At 35.5% G+C, this 21,938-nt stretch overlaps 1 pseudogene; it reads left to right on the top strand.

Moving 5' to 3' along the window:
- The window catches only part of LOC149575642 (serine/threonine-protein kinase Aurora-2-like), a 52,012-nt pseudogene extending 30,582 nt beyond the window's left edge, over nucleotides 1–21,430 (top strand).
- The last annotated feature ends 508 nt before the right edge of the window (nucleotides 21,431–21,938 follow it).

The following is a 21,938-nucleotide window of genomic DNA, read 5'->3' as shown; positions in this document are numbered from 1 at the left end:
GTCATCATGGAATGTGTTGAAAGAGGTCATAGGTCATCCTATGGCCCCTTTCGACTCATATAAATGAATCTAATATGTCCCTAGGGGTCCTAGGACCCCTAAAGACATATGTTGTCATAGAATTTGTCGAAAGGGGTCATAGGTCATCCTATGACCCCTTTTGACCCATATAAATGATTATAATACGTCCCTAGGGGTCCTAGGACCCCTAGAGACATATGTCATCATGCAATGTGTCAAAAGGGGTCATAGGCCATCCTATGGCCCCTTTCAACCCATATAAATATATCTAAAATGTCCTTAGGGGTCCTACTCGTAGAGACATATGTCATCATGGAATGTGTCGAAAGGGGTCATAGGTCATCTTATGGCCCCTTTCGACCCATATAAACATATCTTGCCATGGAATGTGTCGAAAGGGGTCATAGGTCATCCTATGGCCCCTTTTGACCCATATAAATGATTCTAATATGTCCCTAGGGGTCCTAGGACCCCTAGCGACATATGTCATCATGGAATGTGTCGAAAGGGGTCATAGGTCATCCTATTGCCCCTTTCAACTCAAAAAATGATTATAATATGTCCCCAAGGTTCCTAGGACCCCTAGGGACATAAGTCATCATGGAATGTGTCGAAAGGGGTCATAGGTCATGTTATGGCACCTTTCAACCCATATAAATGATTATAATATGTTCTTATAGGGACATGTCATCATGAAATATGTCGAAAGGGGTCATAGGTCATCCTATGGCCCCTTTCAACTCATATATATGATTCTAATATGTCTCTAGGGGTCCTAGAACCCCTAGGGACATATGTCATCATGGAATGTGTTGAAAGGGTTCATAGGTCAACTTATGGCCCCTTTTGACCCATATAAATGATTCTAATATGTCCTTAGGGACATATGTCATCATGGAATGTGTCAAAAGGGGTCATAAGTCATCCTATGGCCTCTTTTGACCCATATAAATGATTATAATATGTCTCTAGGAGTCTTAGGACCTCTAGAGACATATGTCATCATGGAATGTATTAAAAGGGGTCATAGGTCATCCTATGGCCCGTTTCAACCCATATAAATGATTCTAATATGTCCCTAGGGGTCCTAAGACCCCTAGAGACATATGTCATCATGGAATGTGTTGAAAGGGGTCATAGGTCATCCTATGGCCCCTTTTGACCCATATAAATGATTCTAATATGTTCCTAATGGGTCCTAAGACCCCTAGGGACATATGTCATCATGAAATGTGTCGAAAGGGGTCATAGGTCATCCTATGGCCCCTTTCGACCCACACAAATGATTCTAATATGTTCTTTGAGGTCCTAGGACCCCCAGCGACATATGTCATCATGAAATGTGTCAAAAGGGGTCATAGGTCATCCTATGGACCCTTTCAACCCATATAAATAAATCTAATATGTCCTTAGACATATGTCATCATGGAATGTGTCGAAAGGACCTATGAACCATTTTGACCCATTAAAATAATTGTAATATGTCTCTAGGAGTCCTAGGACTCCTAGAGACATATGTCATTATGGAATATGTCGAAAGGGGTCATAGGCCATCCTATGGCCCCTTTCAACCCATATAAATGATTATAATACATATGTCATCATGGAATGTGTTGAAAGGTCATCTTATGACCCTTTTTAACCCATATAAATAATTTTAATATGTCCCTAGGGGTCCTAGGACCCTTAGGGACATATGTCTTCATAGAATGTGTAGAAAGGGGTCATAGGTCATCTTATGGCCCTTTTCAACCCATATAAACGATTATAATATGTTCTTAGGGATCCTAGGACCCCTAGCAACATATGTCATCATAGAATGTGTCGAAAGGGTTCATAGGTCATCCTATGGCCCCTTTTGACCCATATAAATGATTTTAATGTCCCTAGGGGTCCTAGGATCCCTAGAGACATATGTCATCATGGAATGTGTCAAAAACGGTCATAGGTCATCCTATAACCCTTTTTGACCCATATAAATTATTATAATATGTCCCTAGGGGTCCTATGACCCCTAAATACATATGTCATCATGGAATGTGTCGAAAGGGTTCATAGGTCATTCTATGGTCCCTTTCGACCCATATAAATGATTCTAACCTGTCCTTAGGGGTCCTAGGACCCCTAGAGACATATGTCATCATGGAATGTCTCGAAAGGGGTCACCGATCATCTTATGGCCCTTTTTGACCCATATAAATGATTCTAACATGTCCCTAAGGGTCCTAAGACCCCTAGGGACATATGTTGTAATAAAATGTGTCGAAAGGCCCCTTTCGACCTATATAAATGATTCTAATATGTCCCTAGGGGTCCTATGTTGTAATAAAATGTGTCGAAAGGGGTCATAGGTCATCTTATGGCCCCTTTCAACCCATATAAATAATTTTAATATGTCCTTAGGGGTCCTACGACCCTTAGGGACATATGTTGTAATAAGACTTACGACCTCTTTCAACCCATATAAATGATTATAATATGTCCCAAGGGGTCCTAGGACCATTAGAGACATATGTCATCATGGAATGTGTCAAAAGGGGTCATAGGTCATCCTATGGCCTCTTTCGACTCATATAAATGATTCTAATATGTCCCTAGGGTTCCTAGGACCCCTAGGGATATATGTCATCATGGAATGTGTCGAAAGGGGCCATAGGTCATCCTCTGACCCCTTTCGACCCATATAAATGATTCTAATATCTCTTTAGGGGTTCTAGGACCCCTAGGGACATATGTCATCATGGAATGTGTCAAAAGGTGTCATAGGTCATCCTATGGCTCTTTTCAACTCAGATAAATGATTCTAATATGTCCATAGGGGTCCTAAGACCCCTAGCAACATATGTCATTATGGAATGTGTCAAAAGGGGTCATAGGTCATCTTATGTCTCCTTTCGACCCATATAAATGATTCTAATATGTTCGTAGGGGTCCTAGAAACTCTAGAGACATATGTCATCTTGGAATGTGTCGAAAGAGATCATAGGTCATCCTATGGCCCCTTTCAACCCATGTAAATGATTTTAATATGTCCCTAAGGGTCCTAGGACCCCTAGAGACATATGTCATCATGGAATGTGTCGAAAGCTATCATAGGTCATCCTATGGCCCCTTTCAACCCATATAAATGAGTCTAATACATCTCTAAGGGTCCTAGGACCCCTAGAGACATGTTGTAATAAGATGTGTCGAAAGGGGGCATAGGTCATCCTATGGCCCCTTTTGACCCATATAAATAATTGTAATATGTCCCTAGGGGTCCTAGGACCCCTAGGGACATATGTTGTAATAAAATGTGTCGAAAGGGGTCATAGGTCATGCTATGGCCCCTTTTGACCCATAAAAATAATTGTAATATGTCCCTAGGGGTCCTAGGACCCCTAGGGATATATGTTGTAATAAAATGTGTCAAAAGGGGTCATAGGTCATCTTATGACCCCTTTTGACTCATATAAATTATTATAATATGTCCCTAGGTGTTGTAGGACCCCTAGAGACATATGTCATCATTGAATGTGTCGAAAGGGATCATAGGTCATCATATGGCCCCTTTCGACCCATATAAATGATTCTAATATGTCCCTAAGGGTCTTAGGACCACTAGGGACATATGTTGTAATAAAATGTGTCAAAAGGGGTCATAGGTCATCCTATGGTCCCTTTCGACCCATCTAAATGATTGTAATATGTCCCTAGGGGTCCTAGGACCCTTAGGGACATATGTTCTAATAAAATGTGTCAAAAGGGGTCATAGGTTATCCTATGACCTCTTTCAACCCATATAAATGATTATAGTATGTCTCTAGGGTTCTAGGATCCCTACAAACATATGTCATCATGGAATGTGTCGAAAGGGGTAATAGGTCATCTTATGGCCCCTTTTGACTCATATAAACGATTCTAATATGTCCCTATGGGAGACATATGTCATCATGAAATGTTTTGAAAGGGGTCATAGGTCATCGTATGGCCCCTTTCAAACCATATAAATGATTCTAATATTTTCCTAAGGGTCCTAGGACCCCTAAGGACATATGTTGTAATAAAATGTGTTGAAAGGTGGCATAGGTCATCCTATGGCCCCTTTTGATCCATATAAATGATTTTAATATGTCCTTAGGGGTCCCAGGACCCCTAGGGACATATGTTGTAATAAAATGTGTCGAAAGGGGTCATATGTCATCTTATGGCCTCTTTTGACCCATATAAATAATTCTAATATGTCCCTAGGGGTCCTAAGACCCTTAGGGACATGTAATAAAATGTGTCGAAAGGAGTCATAGGTCATCCTATGGCCCTAGGACCCTTAAGGACATATATTGTAATAAAATGTGTCAAAAGGGGTCATAGGTCATGCTATGGCCTCTTTTGACCGCTAGGGACATATTATATTAACATTGCTTTTTGTGGCCCATTTTCATAGGTTTTCAGAAAAGTCTCATTTTGGGGCTTAAACCATTGAAAAAAATTTGATAGTGTATTCCTAGGTGTCTGATATTGTCATCTGAATGGGGAGCACCAGTTGTTGAAAGGTTAAACACAAAAAGAAGGTATCCAATAAAAACATTGCGACATATAGGGAAATGAAAAAAGTAAATCATCAAAGAAAAAGACAAGGTATGTTAAATGTGAGTCAAGTTGACAATGAATTAGTCGAAGGTGAAATCATAGAGTCAGATAATGAATATGTGTCGTTGGAGAATGAAAATGTACCAATTGAAAATGATGATGCCGAGATTGAAAATTTGGAGGATGAAAATTTGGAAGATGAAATGCTTCTAGGTCATAATGTAAATTGCATGATTGTCCATGTCAAAGATGACAATGCATAGAAACCTTACATATCTCCTAATTATAATCAACATGAAGTTTCTAGAACACCAAAATGGATAACTAAAATTAATGAAACGATTATTACCAATTTGGAAGGCGAAAAAATTAGAAAGAACCATCAGTTATGGGCTTCAAAGCTATATAAGATGTTTTTCGGCAACAAGACAGTGATGGAGCAATGTCAGCTTTTCATGCACTTATTAAACATGCAAAAGATGAGACCTATGCTTTCCAAATTGAAGATTCATGTCAATAAAAAATTGGAAAGAAATGCCATTATTGTGAAGAATCTTTTAAGTGCTCTCAATATCATTGGGAAAAATAGCAAGGAGAAGGATAAGAGAGATGCTCGAAGGGTTATTACAACCTCTTTGGTAAGTCATTATTTAAGAAAGGATAGATATATGAGACAAACTTGTATTGACTTGAACCTAAATCATACTACTTTGAGAAGAGCACTTAGTAGATGAGAGAGAATTGATGATCCTCTTCAAAATGAAACATGGGCTTTTGGTGGGAGACTTCCATGTTTTGATAAGAAGCTATCTAATGATGCAAAGGAAGAAATTACACAATTTTGGTATTCTAGCTCATGAGTGTCACCTAATGCTAAAGACATGTTAAAGTTGAGAATTGGCATCAAAGACCACATGTCACATCCTAAACACTATTTGGAGGTAAGTCAAACTATGTTTTTCAAACAATTTAGAGAGATTCATTCAAGTCTTCATATATCACAAAGGGATTTTGAATTTTTGAAGTTATTTTATTGTATGCCACTTAAAATTTGAAATACATGTTGCAAATATTATGTTGAGTTTTCTATGCACCATGAACTATTATGCTCCATCCATTCTACTTTGTATATTAAAGAAATGTTGAAGAATTGTGGTGCTAGTGGGCTTCCAAAATCATCAAGAGACTTGCTAGATCAATTTTTATGTTGTAGAGTTGATGGTTGTTTCTTTTATAGAAATGATTGCTTAAATGAGAAGTGTTTAGAATGTGGTGGCTTATCCATGGTTGAAACATGTTTCCATGAGAGGTGTGAAAAAGATCTTAGAAAGAAAACAGTAAAAAAAAAGCATATGAAATGGTGAAATACACATTTAAGAGTGGGGGTGAGGGCTCTAGATGTGAATTGGTTGCAAAATAATTCAGTGTGGCTAGTTTTATTTCAGATTTCAACGAAAATCTTTTCTACAAGTATGCAAGACATAGTCATAGGTCTCAATGATTGGATCAACAATTTAGAATGTGTAAGGAGGCTTTTCCCATTGGCACTATTATATTAATTGTTGATTTTTCTGATAACTACAAATTGCAACCTAAAAATGAGACACAGTCTCAGTATTACAACTCCATTCATATTTCTATTTTTGTCCACATAACATATAAACATGTCCCTGATAGTGCGGAAGATAATTGGAAGATTATTAGAGACTATCATTTTTATATGAGTAATGATAGATCTCACTCTCACGAGTTTGTGCAACATTATTTCAAGAATTATTTTGATTTCTTACAAGAGCATGCAATTACTATGGACAGACATATCATTTGGTCAAATAATTGTATAGGTCAATTCAAGAATGCTCGCATGTTTTATTGGTTGTGTAGGATGCACGTAGAGAGGGGGTTGTCTCATAGTTGGAGTTTTTTTGAGTCTGGCCATGGGAAAGGGGAACATGATGGAGTAGGGGCATGTGTGATGAGAGCTCTAGTTAAGGAGCAATTGAATATTTTAGTAGCAGAGCTTTTTGATGCTTGTAGCATTGTTGATTGGTGTAATTTAGCATTATCACAGGTGGGGACTCTTGATTTAGTGGTACGTAGGTTTTTTTGGTTGGTTGAGGAAGGGTCCATAGGTGATAGATCAGATTGTGCTATAGTGAGAGACTCATCAAAAATGCATTCATTCTAGAGCTCTGATTCTAGTACATGGACCATTTGGACATGACAACTAGCTTGCTTTTGTCCTAGTTATTTTCAATGTGATTGGGATCACTGTGAGTCAAGTGAGTGGGTGGACACATGGGCTCCACATTATCTTACTCCATTGTCTATCATACCCTCTATCACAAATGATGACATGGAAAGTTCACTTGAGCATAACCATCTATCCAATTTTCTTCAGCCAGGACATGTCTTTTCATTGGTTGCACCATAGGGGAATGATGAGAAATCTAATTATTGGTTAGCACATTGTGTAAGAGGTAAACAAAAGCTTGCACAACCGATCATAGATGGTAATGGATTCACATATCCTACTGGTTCAATGGTTGTTGTTGGAACATGGCTACGGACATACATGTTTAGAAGGAATGGAATTCCTCCATTCAAAGACTATCAGAAGCACAAAATAATTCTCATATATTCACATCTTATTATTGCAAAAAATTTAAAGTTGTTGAAGCATCAAGGAAAACCAAAAGTAAAAGAGATTTATATTATTACTAATGCTGACCATGAAGCCCTGTTGGAGACCCTAAAACAAAGAAAGGACCCTACTAGAACACTCAACTAGGTATATTTACTTCTTATGTTATTTTCTTCATAATGATTCCATGAACCAATGATTATCTTGTTTAATACAATATGTTACTAATTTTTTTATGATATTGGAATGTAGGTACATCATGAAGAGTGGGGGTGGGGGAGGGGGGTGTTGGGGAGAATTCCTAAGATTTATGATGTATTATGATGTAAAATGTGAAGTTTTTTTATATATGGTTATTGTAATAATGAAAAAGATAGGTTAAATTAATTACATATCCTAATTTGTATTCTGGTAGGTGCTTTGTAAGGAATTATAAGAGGAAGATATTGAACAAGTTCTTGCAAATCATATTTGCATGTGATACAAGGCTATAAGGACAATTTTAAGAGCATTTATAGATATATGAGTATTGAAGCAAGGAGACAATGAAAGATAATTTCTTGTGGATATCTTATTACAAGTTTGGTTTTTTTCTTATTTGACATAGAGCTGACATTATGATTATTAAAACCATTTTTATCAAACTAATCAAGTAAGACAAGTCTAGAAAATACAGATGAACAATTAGAATACTTGATTCCTTAAAAAACAATTTGGGGAAGGTGTCAATAAGTTTGAATACTCATTCATAATGAGGCATTGAAACAAGAAGTGATTTTATGATGTTAATATTGTGTAAGCCTTTTACTACAAGTATTAACAATGCATTTCATTTCTTTTTATGGTGTGAGGTTTCCATCTCCAGGTTATTATAAACAAAAACTCGGGGTGCAAGAAGAGCGATGAGTGGAAGAAATAGTTAAAAAAGTTGGTTACACTTTATTAAAGTTGGTTGTTATAGTTCAAGTCAAATTTTGGATTATATATATATATGTCTATTATATAGGCTCTAATTGTGTGACAACAATCACATAAACTTATTGAAACACTTGTGTGCTTTGCTACATTTATCTAATCTATTTGTATAAACTCAAAGTATTGTTGTCCATATATATCCATTGTATATTTTACTCATTACTTTATTCTAATAATGTGATCTTGTATATTGTCAAAGTTAAACACTTGTCTTTTTTGGTCTTTACCTATCTATCACAAGTTCTTGCATACATGTGTTATTTGGGGTTTCATGAATTTATATTGCTCAAATTCTACAATGGAGAAAAAAAAAGCAAGCCTACAAGTCACCCAAATTCCAAATTTACAACTCTAAGAAAAAAATTGCACTAGGACCCAAAGTCCCTAGGGAATAGGTCAACCCAAGTCATCCTATTTTGGAATAGTTGGACCTAGGTTAACCTATTTTAGACTCAATCAACCTAGGTTAACCTATTCTAGACTCATTCAACCTAGGTTAACATATCCCAAAAAGAGAAGACAATGAATTATGATAATAACATTGAAAAATTAATCCTTATTGGTTATTATGATTTTAGAAAAGCCTATTGGTTGTATGATCCTAAGGGGGGTGAATTAACATCTCTAAAGATATGTCAAATTAAAATAAGTGTTTCACCTTTCAACTTTTTTCCATGTTGGTTTATTAGAAGAGAGACATGGTAGTGACACATCATCAAAATTTGGGACTAAATCAACATGTTGCATTTGATCCTCTCCATAATCATCTTCATGTTCAAGTGCTAGTTTGAATGGTGACTCCTCCCTTGACTAAAGCTTGATTTGTTGGTTTCTATAGTGTTTCTCCTTTTTGTTGGTTCATCATGGTTACCATGCATTACTACAACCATGCCAACTCTTCATCTATGGTCAAGAAGTCCTCTCCTTTTGTTAAGGTAACCTACTGAATGCTCTTGAGAAATGGATCCATCTTGCATTCATGCTTAGAATCATTAGGAAAAATTCATATACTCTAAATTTTTAGTAGCAAGGTTCTCACAAAAAAATTTTATAGTACTATAAAAATAATCTTCTAAGCTTTGGTTAGCTACAATTTCATTCATAATTTTTATCCTAGCATCAAATTTTTAGTGCCATTAGCTCTGGATAGGCAGGTGAACCCTAGTGACACCCTTGTTCCAGGCATGAAGACCCTCCATCATTTGTGGCCACCCCATACCAAGTAGTCTCCAAGGTGCTCTAAGTGCATTTCGAGGTCGATCTTCTGAGGGTCATAACTCGAAGCTCGTGAGGGCTATCGATGAAATGTCCAATTCTACAGGATGGTGATGCTGAGGCTTAAAATAATCTATCATTTTTGAGAGATCACATTCTATTTGGATTTGGCACAGTGATCTTGCTCAATGCCAAAACTCACAGTGTGTCTCAAATCATAGGTGCACCACAGTGTAACTTTGAAATCGCTGATCTTGGAATCAAATCATCAGTGCCATTAGCTCTGAATGGGCAAGTGAACCCTAGTGACACCCTTTTTCCAGCCACAGAGACCCTCCATCATCTATGGGTAGCCCATACCAAGTAGTCTCCAAGGTGCTTTAAGTGCATTTCAAGGTCAATCTTTCGAGGTTCGTAACTTGGAGCTCATGAGGGCTATCGATGAAATGTCAAATTCTATAGGATGGTGATTTTGAGGCCTAAAATAACCTATCTCATTTTTGAGAGATCACATTCCATTTGGATTTAGCACAGCGATCTCGCTCGATGCCAAAACTCACAGTGTGCCTCAGTTCACAGATGCACCATAGCTTAACTTTGAAACTGTTGATCTTGGCATCGAATTGTCAATGCCATTAGCTCTAGATGGGTGGGTGAACCCTAGTGACACTCTTGTTCTGACCACAGAGACCATCCATCATCCGCAGGAAGTCTATACCGAGTAGTCTCCAAGGTGCTCTTAGTGCATTTCAAGGTCGATCTTCCAAGGGTCGTAACTCAGAGCTCATGAGGGCTATCGATGAAATGTCAAATTCTATAGGACAGTGATGCCGAGGCCTAAAATAAACTATCTCATTTTTGAGATATCACATTCCATTTGGATTTAGCATAGCGATCTTGTTCGATGCCAAAACTCGCAATGTGCCTCAGTTCATAGGTGCACCATAGCGTAACTTTGAAACTGCTGATCTTGGCATCAAATCATCAGTTCCATTAGCTCTGGATGGGTGGCTAAACCCTAGTAACACCCTTTTTTAGGCCACAAAGACCATCCATCATCCGCGGGCAGCCTGTACCAAGTAGTCTCCAAGGTGCTCTAAGTGTATTTTGAGGTCAATCTTCTAAGGGTCGTAATCAAAGCTCATGAGGGCTATCAATGAAACATAAAATTCTATAGATTGGTGATGTTGAGGCCTAAAATAACCTATCTCATTTTTTACAGACCACATTCTATTTGGATTTAGCACAGTGATCTTGATCGATGCCAAAACTCGTAGTGTGCCCTAGTTCATAGGTGCACCACAGTGTAAATTTAAAACCACTAATCTTGGCATCGAATCGTTAGCACCATTAGCTTTAGATGGGTAGGTGAACCCTAGTGACACCCTTTTTCTAGCCACAAAGACCATCTATCATCCGTGGGCAACCTGTATCGAGTAGTCTCCAAGGTGCTCTAAGTGCATTTTGAGGTCGATCTTTTGAGGGTCGTAACTCAGAGCTCGTGAGGGCTATTGATGAAACATTAAATTCTATAGAATGGCGATTCCAAGGCCTAAAATAACCTATCTCATTTTTTAGAGATCACATTTCATTTGGATTTAGCACAACGATCTCACTCGATGCCAAAACTCGTAGTGTGCCTTAGTTCATAGGTGCACCACAGTGTAACTTTGAAACCGTTGATCTTGGCATCAAATCGTCAGCGCCATTAGCTCTAGATGGGTGGGTGAACCCTAGTGACACCCTTGTTCTTGCCACAAAGACCCTCCATCATCTATGGGCAGCCCGTACCAAGTAGTCTCCAAGGTGCTCTAAGTGCATTTCAAGGTCGATCTTCTGAGGGTCGTAACTCAAAGCTCGTGAGGGCTATCGATGAAACATTAGATTCTATAGGATGGTGATGTCAAGGCCTAAAATAATTTATCTCATTTTTGAGAGATCACATTCCATTTGGATTTAGCACAGTGATCTCGCTCAATGTCAAAACTTGCAATGTGCCTCAGTTCATAGGTGCACCATAGTGTAACTTTGAAACCATTGATCTTGGCATCGAATCATCAGTGCCATTAGCTCTGGATGGGTGGGTGAACCCTAGCGACACCCTTGTTCCAACCATGGATACCCTCCATCATCTGCGGGTAGCCTGTACCGAGTAGTCTCCAAGGTGCTCTAAGTGCATTTCAAGGTTGATATTCTAAGGGTCGTAACTTGGAGTTCGTGAGAGCTATCGATGAAATGTCAAATTCTATAGGACAGTGATGTCAAGGTCTAAAATAACCTATCTCATTTTTGAGAGATCACATTCTATTTGGATTTAGCACAGTGATCTCGCTCGATGCCAAAACTCGTAGTGTGCCTCAGTTCATAGGTGCACCACAGTGTAACTTTGAAACTGTTGATCTTGGCATTGAATTGTCAACGCCATTAGCTCCAAATGAGTGGGTGAACCCTAGCGACATCCTTTTTTTGGCCATGGAGATCCTCCATCATCTGCAGCCACCCCGTACCAAGTAGTCTCCAAGGTGCTCTAAGTGCATTTTGAGGCCAATCTTTTGAGGGTCGTAACTTGGAGCTCGTGAGGGCTATCGATGAAATGTTGAATTTTATTGGATGATGATGTTGAGGCCTAAAATAACCTATCTCATTTTTGAGAGATCATATTCTATTTGGATTCAGCATAGCGATCTCGCTCGATGCCAAAACTTGCGGTGTGCCTCAAACCATAGGTGTACCACAGCGTAATTTTGAAACCACTAATCTTGGCATCAAATTTTCAATGCCATTAGCTCTGGATGGGAAGGTGAACCCTAGTGTTACCCTTTTTTTGGCCACGGAGACCCTCCATCATCCCCGTACTGAGGAGTCTCCAAGGTGCTCTAAGCATTTTGAGGTTGATCTTTTGAGGGTTGTAACTCAGAGCTCGTGAGGGCTATCAATAACCCCTTACCAAGTTTGGTGAACTTTTATAATTAAGAATTTAAAGTTATATCAAAAATTGTTCAAAATTGCAAAAGTTGCAAAATTGCATGCAAATTTTTCTTGCAAAGTGAAAATGAGTGCAAAGAGTCAGTTAGGGGTTTGAGCACGACCATACAAGGTTGGAAACATGTATATAAGGTGTGAAATTATAGCATGCATTAATGAAGCTAGTTTTGTTAACTGGATTAGTATGGGTTATGTGAACCATGTGTATGAGGTTAATAAGTGTGTTTATGTCATGATAGCACTTCAAATTAAACATTGCATCCAAATTTGATAATTAAAGTTGTTAAAATGTTATTCACAAATTATTGCATTTGAATCGAATATAAAAAACATGATCAAAATTAGTGATATTCCATAAACATTAACAATACACATGATCCATGATAAATTAAACAATACTAGATACTAAATTAATATGTATATCATTGTACACATGAATGAAAAATATATATATCAAAATACATGTATCCATAGAAAAATTAAACAAATATATATCAAAGATCATGTATCCATAGACAAAGTACACAAATATATATCAAAATACATAGATCCATATACAAAATGTGGCTGATCATGCCATCGAAATGTGTATAATATCAATGTTTATGTAAACAATGTGGCATATGCCATCTCAAAATGTCTCATGACACATCCTATGACAACTATACTATCCTAGGGTGCTAGTGGATGATCAAAATGTAGCATCTTTGTTGCACTAAGTGGATCAAATGCCTCCTGCATAAACAAAAAAGCTACTAAATTTATATGATTCTTTGTATCTAACATTGAATTACTTAAATGCATAATGATCTTTTTTTTAATGAAGATTTATACTATTAAACTTACATAATAAATACCTCTCTCATCGACCTCCTACATCGGTCAAGAGTCCTCTTGTATGCCCTAGGCAATGCTCGTACCTTGCTGATTGTGGCCTGTGTATGTTCAAATATGTTTGTCAGATGAATCTACAACTTAAAGTATAACATTATAATTCATAGCATGCTAAATTTATAAAATATTTAATCATGAATTCAAACTACAACTCACTAGTATAGGCTCCTCCTCGGGATATAGTGGCTACGTCATCAAATCTACAAAATTCTCCTGTTGAATCTCATGTGCACTAGGAATTTCCTATGAGATACAAAATGGTAGTTTTTAATATCATAGAATTCAGTTTTGAATTTATTTATGAAGGTAAGGAAAATGAAAAATAAATGATACTTATACATACAATGGGGCTCTCAATGTGAATAGAAATGCCTGAGCATCTATGACACAGAATCTATATGGGCTCATCACCAGTAGCCACAACCTATATACAATAAAGAATGTAATTAAATTTCATTATCATAAACATTTTACAAGAATGCATTGATATTTAATCAAATAGAAAGCACCTAATTACCTTTCCTTTGTCGATGGGTGCTGGCTCATCCCCCGCACTTTGCCCCCCAGGGACAAGTGATATCTACAAGATAAAAGAAAGATTAGAAACCATATATGCTACAATATCAAATAGAAAAAATAATGAGAACACAACATAATGTATCATAGATGTCTCAAGGCCAAATGAAATGGCTGAGAGCATGGCATCATCAACCAGTCTCAACTCCTCCTCTATAATCAACTAAACATGAATGAAGATCACATAAATGTATAAGTCAGTATGGCTTAAAAATTAAAATTACTATATTATAAAAATTAACTTTAAATCACATATGTCATAACAAAAAAATATATACATGTACCAACACAGAAGGAGTCCATGCCTCTGCACTCCCCTCCTCTCTTGCATTAGGGTTTGTAGCCTCTGCATTTGCATTTGGTATATCCTTATCTAATGCAAAATGATACTTAGGAAGATCACCTATGGGACCAAGGAAAATATTCTCGCATGTAATGCAAGTGTGAGGGACACAAATGTGTGATGAGCTAGTTGATGATGAACTAGCGTCGGCATCATCAACATGGGGAGGCAGGACTGACCTAGTCTGAGATATCAACAAGCTACTCAATCTATGAATGGCTCTAATAGTCTTAAAGCTAGCTTCTGCGATAATATCAAGATGTTTCACTTGAGGAGGGGGGGAGACATCAGTAGGGGGGACCAAAGTGCCAGCTTTCTTCTGCTAGGAAGAGGGTCTATCCTGAGGAGCTCCTAGTCCTACACCCATGTTGGGCTTCATGCTCCAATAATTCACTTTGAGTTTCAACACAAATTTTGCATACAATTTTTGGAGGAAATAAAATGGCACCTCTAAATTGCTATGTGGAGGGATATGAAAAACCATCCACCAACGATCCCAAAAGTTTGCACGTATGTTGTCATTTGTGCACCATTTAATCGATAATTTGGGGTTTTTGCGATCGATTGGTAAACCAGTTTTTGGGTTCACAAAAAGGCTAACCAAATCATCTTTGGTTAAATTGAGGGTCGCAACCTCATCATAGTCCAAGCCATCATCAAACATCTCATGCATTTGGTCATGCCTACGAAGAGTAGCATTATGTTCATTGGTGAGGGTTTCGATGTTACCCACTATGGTGTTTAACATGGATAACATAGGAGCCAATGTGGGCACATTATTATATGTTCTTTGCAAACCCCTCAATTTAGTGAGATTTTCAATTATCAAATCCATGATTCAAGGAGGGTTTTTAGGGGGTAAAGGATCATTTGGTGGATGATTTTGCGGGGCCACTATATCGTTTGGTGGGGGCTTACAAGGAATATTATTCCTTGCCTCATGGTCATCATTTTGATCAGCAATTCCTATTAATTTGCAAAACATAATTTATATTAAAAAAAACCTAAATTTTAACAATTTTTATCAAAAAAACCCTAAATTCTAACAAATTCAACTAAAACTAACAATTTTATAATAAAATTTATTAAATTTATATTAAAATTCATTAAAAACAAAATAAAAAAACCAACCTATTATTGCATATCCGATAGCAAAACAGATATCGGCGGTCAAAACTAATATAGGACTATGCAAATACAACCCGCGAGTTGCTTTTTTTTTTTAAAATAACACTATCACTTTTTGGGTATCCGATATTATATCAGATACCCAATATTTTCATGTATACCCAAAAATATCAGGTATTTGATATAATATCGGATACCCGAAAAGTGACAGTGTTTTTTTTTTTTTTTTAAAGATCAACCCGATATTTGACATGACCTGCGGGTTGTCTTTTTTGAAACACCCCATGGGTCAAAAATAACTTATTACTAATGTATTATATTATACTATTATATTATATTATATTATACTATTATATTATACTATTATATTATATTATATCATATTATACTATTATATTATATCATATTATAATATTATATTATATTATATTATACTATTATATTATATTATATTATATTAGTAATTTATACTATTATATTATATTATACTAAATTATATTATATTATATTATACTATTATATTATATCATATTATAATATTATATTATGATTTTTGAAATATAAAAATATTAATCTTCATAAATAATATAATATATATTTATTATTTTATAATTATATAATGTAATAACTAATTTATTATTTCATATTACTTTATATATATTTCATACTATATATTTTTAACGTTATCAAGTAATCGAAATTATATCGGATATCTGATATAATATCGAGTATCCGATATCAAATCGGATATTTGATAAGGGTCGACCCTTGCTTTCCAGGTTTGGTACCTGGATAGGTGTAAAAAAGTTAGAGTGGATTTTGAAGTGGTTTAAGATGTTTTCAAACTCTATTTTTTTCACATCACCACTTTTTGGCACACCATGATCCTACACATACCATGAAATCTGATTTAGTTGAGTAGTTGTTTTTTAATTGTATTTGTTTAGGTGGTCTTTTATGTGGAAACAATAAGTGGTCCAAGTATTTGGAAAACAAAATTTCCCATAACCAAAATGACTACCAAAAAGGACACAAAATCATGATGGAGCTACAAAAAAATAATCAAGTGGATACCAAGTATTGTGTTTGATTCAAATTCTGTATACTTTCTTTTGTAATAAATCAATGTTGGTGTATAATCTTATGTTCTAAGGTGCCTTAAGAACTAAGGAAACTCTTGAGGGGAATTATGGTAGCTTTATTTAGATTATCTATATGAATCACTGGCTCTTTGGATTATCTATAAGAATGTTCTATTACTCTTGATATTTAGGTATGAATAGCCCGACAAAGGATTACAAGATTCATGGCACAAAGACAACCAAAATTTTTAGCTTAATTGGTGCTATAGCGAGTCTTGTTTTTGCATATAATACAGGGATGCTTCCTGAAATACAGATACTATTAGAGTACACTTCTTTTTATGTTTCTTATTTTAAAAAATCAGCATTTACTTCCTTCTTGAACTTAGAAAATTTCCAAACAATTGGGATGTTTTTCTCATTGCTCTCAATTCATTGAACTTCCCCATAGTATTTAGACTTAATGGGTGGCTTATTAAATATTTCAGTTTAATTCTACCCTCATCAATGAGCAACATGGTATTCTTCTGAGATTTTCGGAAAGAATCTCTTAGCCATTTTTCAAATGTATAAATTAAAAATAAATATAATAAATAAACAAACTTGATCAACTGTTTGGTAAAACTAGTTATGTTCCTGGTAGGGCAGTATACATCAGGAAGCAATAACCCCGTGTTCTGTAATAGTAAGATTTGTTACAATGCATAGTACATTTATGGGCTAAAAATAGGATGTTATTATCAAGGTCATAGTTGGATCAAAACGATGTAAATGTTAAAACTCCCTCATCAGTTTCAACAGTAGAGAGTCAGGATATTAGCAAAAATGATAACAATACTAAAGCCGCATCCCTTATTCGTAAGCCTGAATTGTGTTTTATTTCCAATTTAAATATGATTCCCGTATCTACTTTGTGCAAATTCATTCATCTGTTTTTGTCTTCATTTCAAAGAAATGTGACTTTCATAGCTTGTTAGTTAAAGCAAAATTAATTATTTAGAACTTCTATTTCTTATGATTCTTGTCTTAAAAATAATTGGAAGTTTGTTTACTAGTTGTATTTTTATGAAACATAATGATAATATTCATCTTCTCTTCATTAAGTCACCTTATTGTCAATGAATGAAGAAATTTGGTTCCATCAATTTGTCTCAAGAATTTTTACTGGAACCTATATGTAAAACTATCTCATGACATAGTCATGATTGAACCACAAATTTTGAGATAAAAATCAGTAGATCTTTGTTCAATATCAAATATGTAAATCATCTTGGTATCTGAAATGCACAAGAAGGCATGGTTCGAAGATGTGGACTCAACTTTGATTGGCATCCCAAATTTTTGACTCAAACTTAGGACACAACATAGAATTGATATAAAAGCTCAGCACCGAATCAACAAAACAAAAACCCTATAATTAAGCACAAAAATGAAATCAAAGCATTTAGAGAACATAAAAATCCAATTTGACTATCAATTTATCATATAATTCAAATCTTACTCATATCATATGAACCTTAACTCTCAAGATTTGTAATTTCAATCACTAGGGCTGTTATATTCAAGTATCAAAATTGTCCAATCTCAAGGCTCAGGACAAGCCTAAGACTCAAAAGTTTTGGAGCAAGACTTAACTAGGTACTATCCAAGATTTGGTGAGACTTGGCTCAAGAGTATGGTTGAGTAGGCTTGGTTAGCTTAGAGATTATAAATTAAGTCAAAAAAATTTGAAATGGGACAAATATCTTATATATGATTTGTTAGAAAAGTAATTTTTAATAACAATTTAAATACTAATAGTCTCTTGCATATAGTTCTATGACAAGAACTTAAAGAGCACAGTACAAAAGATGATATGAATATAAAAATTTATTTAACGCCAAATTTTGGCACATTCATTTCAAAATATAACAGTTGAAGACCACCATGCATTGTAAAGAATATGCTTGTGCACTCAGTCTACAAATAAACTCTTAGCTGAAACATAAGATATTCATGTAACAGTGCTTTCAACTGTTCATGATGTTGGATACTTCACAAATGATCTATGTTGTAGCAAGTATCACAATGCAAACAGGGTTGTGCAACGATCCACCAATGTTAACAATTATATAATGTAAATATAATTGCTCACATCTATTTATGATCTCTGTTGTAACAAGTACATAATACAAATAGATCCATGTATTGGTCTTCACATCTATCTATTGTTTATGCCAATATTATCTCACCCAGCCAAAGATGAAAGTTAAAATTCTATCTACAAAGAGCTTGCGGCAGCTGAGATATGAAGGAATTTTAACATTTGGGTGTTTTGTTTCTTGTTTTCTATTTCTTGTTTTTTTTTTTCTTTATGGTTTAGGAGAGTTTACAATTTAAACATGCCTCGATACTATAATTTTATGTTGGAAATGGTATGCCTTAACTGGCAGTGTTGTGATCTCTCATGACTTTGTAGTCAGATGGTTGATTAGTGAAATAGTGCTTAGTTTCTTCCTTATGTGGGTTGAAACCAATTTTATTTCTGACCTATAGACTAGTTCTGGATTGTTAGTGTATTTTACAAAATCAAGTTTTTTCAGGTGTCCATATCTATGTGTGGTATTGGTACTTATGCTCATTGATGATATGCAGGCTTTTCTACGATACTTAGATGTGCACTGCTTAGGTCTGTAAGGTAAAGCATGTTGTTTCATCTAGAATCTGCTGATCATGGCCATCTTATCAATATGAGGGGCCTAGGCTAACACATAACTCAATTCCTACCCAAGTAGACATTGACAGAAGAAAAGGCAAATCGCATGGAGTTTTAAACATGGCATCATTGGTTTTAGATTTTATCTAACAAGTTATTTCTGTGGGAGAAATTGCAATGTCAATGAAAGTCTAAATCTTTTTCTAGAATTCATTGATTTAAGCATAGTCAAATTTTTAGCTCACTTTTAGTTTTTAGTTATTGTCAATGCATTTTTGTCTTGACATCCGATCAATTGGACTACATTATGCAAATCCCAAATCCAATGGTAAAACTGGCCAGTGTCTTTTAGTGTTTTTGTGATTCTGTTGGGAATGCTTCTTTGAAATTGAGTAGGCTCATTGGCTTAAGATTCTACCTAACAAGTTGATCATGGCCATCTTAATTGATATAGGCTATCACATAACTAAAACTCAATTCCATACTCATGTTGAAATCAATAGAAACTGAGTTTCAAACCTGGCCTCAGCCTCAGTGGCTTTAGATTTTTTTAATGAGCTAATCATGGCCATCTTATCAAAATGGGGCCTAGGCTAACACATAACCTTCAATCCATGGTGACATACTTTTAGCTTAGATCCCAATTTGTTTGCTAGAAAAATGCTTCTAGAAATATGCCTGAGGGGTGCTCCACAGCGTGACACTAACATCCTTGTAGCTTAGATCCCAGGCCTGGGGTTATATCTGCTCTCTTGTATCCATAAAAAATGTTTCTTATATTTTCTTTTATCATAAATAGTGAGATTCACATTTACAACCAAGGGACATGATAAGTTTAATGCATGATTCCCATTTATCATTAGGTAAGAGAAGTAAGATTTTGAATGGCATAATTTTTTTTAGTGAAGGACTATCACTTAATGATTCACTAGCTATTTTCACTTGTGTGAATAGAGCAAATTTTTTGTGGCTTTAAAAGTTCTATTTGAGAACCAGCTCCAGCAGTCACAAGTAGAGCACCAATTGTGTAGGGAGATTGAAATTCAGAGTCATTTCTGCCATCCAAATATACTTCGATTGTTTGGATACTTTTATGATCAGGTGCATATCCTGCAATGTTCTAATCTTTTGGGTGACGTTTACTTTTCATCAAAGCCTTCCCTGGTATTTCTTTAATTGATTGTTTTATTCATCAATTTATTCAAAGTAGGGTCTATCTTATTCTTAAATATGTTGCAAAAGATGAGCTCTACAAAGAGCTCCAACATTGTAAATGCTTCAGTGAAAGGTGGTTAGCTACTATAAGTACAATTGGAAGTGGTTCATAATCTAATTTTATTTTTTTAGTTTGGAAACTTTTGACTCTTTTTTTGTACAGTACATTGTGTCTCTTGCAAAAGCTTTGATATATTGCCATGAAAAGCATGTCATACACTAGGATAACAAGCTAGAGAACTTGTTAATTGGCATACAGGTAAGTGCCAAGGATGAATATATTTCTAATGATACTCAGTTTAAACTTGTGAGAATTTCTTTCTAATCATTACATTATTAAAAAATTCACTGGTCAGGGTGAGCTGAAAATTGTTGATTATCGTTGGTCTATGCAAACTTTTGATAGAAGGCGAACAATGTGTGGAACCTTGGATTACTTACCTCCTAAAATGGGTATGTTAGTGTGTAATATTTACTTTTTTCTGATTGTCTTCTTCTAGATTATTTACATATTTGCAAATGTCTATTCCAGTGGAAAATAGGGAGCATGATTCTGGGGTAGACATATGGAGTTTGGGGATCTTGTGTTGTGATTTTCTTTATGGGGTTCCTCCTTTTGAAGCAAAGGAGCATTCAGACACTTACAAAAGGTCTAAGAAGCCATACTATGTTTCAGTTCTTAGTATATATATATATATATATATTTTTTTTTTTTAATTTCAGACCTTATACTTGAAGAGTTCTTATATTTGTTTATTTCAATCATGGATTTGACCATGGCTAGCTTTTTTATGCACGATCGTGAAAGTAGATTTGAAATTTCCTTTAAAGCCACTTGTTTCTATTGTAGCTAAAGATCTAATATCTCAAGTTAGTATATGTTGCCTTGATATTCTAAAGACAATTTTTTTAGATATGTTTGTCTCACTACTTATATAATTTTTTAGTTATCACGATAACACTTTATCATGGTTACGCAGCTATTGCAGAAAGATTCCTCAAAGAGGTTTCCTTTACACAAGCTTTTACAAAATCCATGGATTGTTCAAAATGCTGATCTTGATGGTATCTATAGACCATTCAATTGAACTATGTATTTTTTGTAGCCTTCCTCTAGGAGGAGGATTCAATTGAACTATTGGTCTAGGAATTCAATTGAACTATCTACTTGTAGCCTTCCTCTTGGAGGATTCTTGTAAGTATTGATTTGCGATAATCATTTTTTGACCATCTCTAGATATGTATAGAGCGTTTCTTGCTAGTCTGAAAACATGTAACATGTATATAGATCTAGGTTTGTTCTTTGATTTCTGGTATCTCCTTCCTATATTGATGCCATTCATGTAATTTATTAATTTACCAAGCTCTCTCTGTTTCTCCTCCTCTCTAAAATCTACTAATTGGGTAGAAAAAACACAAGATCCAAATCTATTTCAACATGTGTTTTCCTTTTAATCAAAACATCCAGAAGTTTTTAAACATGTGCACTAAATATGAGTTGACATTTGTTGTGAACACGAATTCTAGAGATATAGGGTATGTAGGCAGTCTATAGTTATAAAGGACGTTCCTAGTAGTACCTGAGTATCTTGAAAA

The sequence above is a fragment of the Cupressus sempervirens genome, chromosome 2, assembly GCF_028749045.1.
Source record: "Cupressus sempervirens isolate cs-2001-9-10 chromosome 2, ASM2874904v1, whole genome shotgun sequence".
Lineage (NCBI taxonomy): Eukaryota > Viridiplantae > Streptophyta > Pinopsida > Cupressales > Cupressaceae > Cupressus > Cupressus sempervirens.
This window is presented reverse-complemented; position numbering and strand designations above follow the sequence as displayed.